This window comes from Gopherus evgoodei, chromosome 14 (genome assembly GCF_007399415.2).
Source record: "Gopherus evgoodei ecotype Sinaloan lineage chromosome 14, rGopEvg1_v1.p, whole genome shotgun sequence".
NCBI lineage: Eukaryota > Metazoa > Chordata > Testudines > Testudinidae > Gopherus > Gopherus evgoodei.
The window spans coordinates 547,272-553,271 of record NC_044335.1 but is presented as its reverse complement, the minus strand read 5'-3'; positions in this window follow the sequence as shown (position 1 = coordinate 553,271).

Genomic DNA, 6,000 nt, shown 5'->3' with positions numbered 1-6,000 from the left:
AGCGACATTGAGCACAAAGCCAGCCCCTGCCCAGACAGCTCACAATCCCAAAGACAATAGGTGGGTACAACTGGCAGAGAGGAACATGAGGACACGACCCTGGCTGGCAAGCGAGGGAGTGGCCCCTGCCCCTGCTAGCCCCTGTGCAGCGCTGTGCAGGTGTCAGGGCCAATGGACATTTTAGGGCAAGAGTTGATGGACAATGAGGCGGCTCTGCAGAGGTTTGTGGAAGCTGCTTCCACAGTGAGGGTAGTGAGGGTTAAGATCCTAGCCTGGTAGCAGGAGACCTGGGCTGGATTCCTGGCTATGACACATCCTCCCTGTGAGCTTGGGCCAGGCACTGGATCTCTTTGGGCCTCATCTCCCGCCCTGTACCCCAGGGCGAATGATCTACCTGCCTCTGCCCTATCTGTTCGAACTGGCCGCCCTGGGTGCAGGGCCCCTCTAGTGCTGTGCAGCGCCTGGCGTGACAGGGCTCCAGTCCCGGCTGCTGCCATGATAAAACGATAACGATGGATGGTGGTGGCTGTACCTGAGTGAGGGGAGGAGACTTTGCTTCCTCTGGATGGAGACAGTGCTGAGTACACGGTGAGGGGCTCCTTTGCAATGCTGAGGAGAATACAAGGCAAGGCTTTAGAACAGCACTTTCTGGAGGTGGGGGGCCCTTCAGTGCTGGATGAGCGGCCACAGGCCCATCTCGGGGGGTAGCTGCAGGTAACTGGGGCTCGCACTATGCCAGTACCAGGTTTAAAGCAAACAGAGTGAAACAAAGGCTACTGGCCGGGGCCACAGAAAAACACACAGAGATGCTGGCAGCAGAGAGATCATCTCCCCATTAGTTCTAATTAGCATGTGGTTGAGAGACAAGAAGAGTTTAAATTAGGAAGACATCTCAATGGGTCCCAACTGTGTTAGTGCTGCGCTCATAGAACAGCCTGACAGCTGCAATTTAATACACGCCTAGGATGTCAAGGAGCGTGCTGGCATGTGTGCGTGTGGTGTGTGCATGTGCATGTTTGTGCGTATGTGTGGTGAGAGTGCCTCTATGCGTGGCATGAGTGTGCGTGGTGCATGTGCAAATTGTGGGGAGTAGCAGTGAACCAGCACGAATTCCCTGACCTGGCACGGGAGATTCGGGCTCTCCAGAAGCTGAGCAATGCTGTCCAGGGAAGGGTCTAGGGAGGGAGGCCTGGAGCCGTACTATTAGCACAGCCAGACACACGCTGAAGACCCCTCAGCACCGGGATGGTGGGGAAGCACCTGCCTATTGCCATGGGAGGAATGACAGGACTTGCACTTGGCTCTGGAGCGAGCCAGTGTTGGCCAGGCTGAGCCATGTGCTGTGACGAGGTGGGACTCGTGGGCTCCGAATGACCAACCTAGGAATTGCAATGGGAATTGGCACAAGCAGGTCAGCATCTGAAGTCCCAAGCACAGACTCTGGCCTGGTGTCTGCGCCCTGGGAATATCCCCCTCCCCGCCCCTCACCCCAGGTGCCTTCAGCACCCCCCGTAGCTCCTTCAGTGTGTGGCATGGTGCGGGCGCCGCCTTCCCTGCCATCCAGACTGGCAGCAGAGGAGCAAAATGGAGAGGGACAGGGGCCTGTCCACACTGCTCTGTCAGGGCACCTGGCTATGGATTGTGTGCGTCTCCGGGCCCAGCTACAGCAGGCCGCATGCAGGCTGCAGGGGAGCATTTTAACACTGCCCTACAGCCAGGTCAAACCCTTGGCTCAATCTCCACTACAGACTGTGACGGTGTCATGAGTTGGTATAAAAGGGGAGGGCAAGAAGAGCTCAGCTGAGCTGGGTAGGCATAAAGACCTGTCCAGTCAGCTTCTAGCTCCAGGCCTTGGTAGCAGCCTCCTGCCGGCAGCCTCCAAACATGACCCAGAGCCCCACAAAAGGGCAGGTGCAGAAAGGGGCAAAGCGAGCCACCCTGCAGCAGCCACAGCCCCCACTTCCCTGAAGGGACAGGAGTAACAAACACCAAACAGCCTCCCAGGGCACAGGGGGATCACTGTAGACTGACAGCCCAGCAGGAGCGGCTGTGCAGCATCTCACAGTCTTAGCCAGGTCACGTGCGCTGGCCAAGCTGACAAAGTGCCTCCAGCATCGGTATGAAATACAAATTGCACGAGGAGTGGTGTCTTCCAGGGAGACCCAGGAGCGGTCATGGACTCCCCAGAGGAGACGCCTCAGGTACCAGCAGCCTCACAGTGTACATCTACACTGCACATGGGAGCAAGGCCCAGGCCTGAGCTCCATCCCAAGTCAGGGCGATGAGCACTGTCTGCACAGCAACGCTCAGCACGCCAGCGGGTCCTTCCATCTCACGGCTCCTGGCACTGCCCCGCTATCCTCAGGCCCCAAGCGTGTCTACGCTGTGCAGTCCAGAGCCCGGGTCGGCTGACGCAGGCTCGCAGAGCTCAATCCAGTGTAGAGACTAGGGCAGGAGCCCAGGCGCTGAGACCATCTCCCCTCACGGGGTCTCAGCCACAGCCCCATCTCAGCTGACCTGGACCAGTCGCAGTGCAGACATACCCTGAAGCACAGCCTGAAAACTGGCCCCAGATCTCTGGCGTTCCAACCACAGCTTTAGCCAGTAGAGCATCGCCTACCCCCCGTTTCCTGTGCTCCCACCCCAGTGTGCAAGGGAACAGAGGGGCTGCAGGTCCTTTGGGGTCACTGATAAGTGTCTCAGGGAACGTGGTGGGGGCACCAGCATGACCCTGCTCAGCCTGCAGAAGGTCCTTGGTAGGAGGATGCTGATGGATCCCTCTGCAGCGCTGCAGAGGGACCGACATCCACGAGGGAGGCTGCAGTAAACCTTCAGCGAGCGCCTGTGGAAGGGAGAGGGAGCTCTCACCATCCAGGGCTCTAGGAGAGGGAGACCGTGGTTATGGATTAATCAGCTTCGCACCAGGTGATGCCGGAGCCACATGCAGGACACAAACCCCTGCTCCAGGGAGGGCTGCACTTGCTGGCGTACGAAGGAAACGTGTAGGCAGGGGCCTGTTCTGAGGACGCGTCTGAGTGTGTTCAGCTCTTAAGGATTTTATTCACTACGCTCACAAGGTCAATGTTCCTGCCCCTCTGCCAGCGAGTGCTGAGCATTGGGTGCGAGCCGAGAGCATGCACAGGACGGGAGCGCTGGGGGGCAGGCAGGGCTTTGTCCCGGAGCCCAAGCTGGGCAAGGGCACAGAGCGCTGGGGGAGCTGTGCACAATACCCTGAGTCGCTGCTGCACCCTCCCTGACCTGCCTTTCTTGTGCCAAGGTGTGCTCTGCTCCTGGCTGGCCAGGACCACCCCCTGCCCCCAGCAGAGACAGGGGCTGGCCCGCATCTCCCTCAGAGCAGGCCGAGTGAGCCATTATCTGGCTGGCTGCTCTCACTGGTCAGGCTGTAGGACGACCCTGGCATCATTTGGAGACGTGTGCAATATCCCTGTGCTGGGGCCGACGGGTCCTACCTCTCCCACTTAAGGGAGTGAACCCAGGGCTGCAGGAGGGGAAGGGGGACACGCTGGCCTAAGGGTTCAGGATAACATGGCAGATAAATAAACAAGCTGGCAGCCTGGGGCACAGCACTGGGCTCCCTCCCTTCGCTGTGCCTGAGCCCGGTGCGGGAAGGGTCAGCCGCCTTTGCCCACCTCCCTGGAGAAGGAGAGAGCTGAGCGCACAGACCTACTGCTTTCATTATTTATAGGTACCATGGGCAGAACATGTTCGAATGACATTTGCACTAGAACCTGGCAGCGCAGATCAGTGCTGAGCCAAAAGGAACATGTCAGAGACTTTATGGCTGGTTAAAACGGTGTCAATCACAGCGGTACACTCCCCTCCTCACCCCCACCCCTCGGCACACTCCCTCTGCCCTGCAGAGAGCCCGCCCGCAGCCCCACGGTAACAGATTGATAGGCAAACCCACTGACATCCAGTCGTAAGTCATCAGGCTGTTTTATGGGTAAATCACAAGTAATAAGCTTTCCCACTAGAATTAGAATGACATCCTGGAAAATTATGTTCTGGTTTAACAGAGGATGACGGAAAAGCAATGGGCTCCCGCAGAGAGGAGTCGCTGTCCTCTCTGCCCAAGATCCTGTCACCTGCAGACTCAGTGTGGGAGGAGCAGCTCCGTGCCAGACCGAGGGCAGTGAGGAGGGACATGGCTCTCCTGTCTGTCCAGCCAGCCAGCAACGCCTACCTTTCAATAGCCCCCCGACACCCAGGCTCCATCAGTGCAGAAGCTCCATGTTTATCCTTCAGCCACAGGGCAATGCAACCCAGGGTGCATGGAGTGAGGAGGGACATGGCTCTCCTGTCTGTCCAGCCAGCCAGCAACGCCTACCTTTCAATAGCCCCCCGACACCCAGGCTCCATCAGTGCAGAAGCTCCATGTTTATCCTTCAGCCACAGGGCAATGCAACCCAGGGTGCATGGAGTGAGGAGGGCACCTGCTCCAGATAGAAGTACAGAGCAGACATCAGGTCAGGAGGTGCTCCACTGGCCTGTGCCCTGGCCAGCCCAGTTGGGGTCCCCAGAGCAAACCAGGGAGCTTCCTGCTTTACTGCGTGCGCTAATCCTGAGGCACACACAGCCCTTCATTCTGTGGGAGCGTGGCCTTGCTTAGGGCCCCTTTCTGCAAACCTTGGAGCCAAGGGGGTGATGCACAATTGACTGTGCATGGGTGAAATTCAAGTCCCGTGTGTCCATGGGGTTTACATGGAGCACAGGCCTTGTCCTGCCTCCTACATAAGGGAGAATTTCTCCCCAGGTAAAAGCTACTCATGTGAGTGCAGGATGCAGAACTGGGTCCTAAACTCACAGGCCAAGCCAGGGCCCAGCTCCCCACTTGGTGCTGAGAGCTCCCATCTGAGCCCATTGTTGATGCTGGCAGAGAGAGACCCCCCGAGCTGTTATCCTCCTGCCCAACCTGGGGAGGCCAGTGCTTTATGCTTTAGTACCTTCCCAGGCTCCATAGAAGGATTTCTTCCCTACCCTGCCTGACAGCTTCTTATTCAACTCGGGCAGCTTGCGGCAGGCTCTGGAGTGCGCTGGTTCTGGGCAGCCTGTGGATCAGAGCAAGGTTCATTGCTGCACCTGCAGGAAACATGTGTCATTGGGTCCATCTTATTCCTCTTTCCTAACCTCATAATTTTGTGATCCATCTTCCTTCCAGCTTCTGCTGACAAAGGCTCAGCAGAATATATCTCCCCTCCCAGCTCCATCTGGAGGCAGCACAGGCCTCCAAATGAACAGGCAGAAGATGCATGATGTCAGTCCTAGCATTGATAATTCCTGCCACTTTGAGTAGGAGAATCCAGCATACAGAGCCCATGACTCCTGAAATGTCTCCATCTCTCCTGCACATTTGACAGTGCTCGCTGCTCTGGGATTTAAATCTAATTGATCCTAGTCTGTCTCTTACCATCTCTGCTTCTAGAATGTCATTTTCTTCAGAAAATGCTCCTTTGCAATTTACTGTGAATTGCAAATGAAATGCAAGCAACCACATATTGATCGGAGCCCAGGAAAAGCACTAGAGCCACTGGGACTAGATTAACTTTTTCTGGAAAATGGTTTCATGGTTATTTAAAGAGATTAATCACTTAATTCCAGGTCATTTACCACCATTCCTTTCCATGTGCTCCAGCCAGGTTCCCGTCCAAAGCATGGCCTGGGACGGGTCTTTCTCTGTACAGCTCTTTCTGCTGGCGTGAGCTCTGCAGCTGATGGGAGTCCAGAAAAAGAGAATAAAGCCCTGACTGTTTATGTGGAATAGCAGCAAAGAATCCCGTAGCACCTTATAGACTAACAGACATTTTGGAGCATGAGCTTTCGTGGGTGAATACCCACTTTGTCGGATGCATCTGACGAAGTTAGTATTCACCCACGAAAGCTCATGCTCCAAAATGTCTGTTAGTCTATAAGGTGCTACAGGATTCTTTGCTGCTTTTACAGATCCAGACTAACATGGCTACCCCTCTGATATGTGGAATA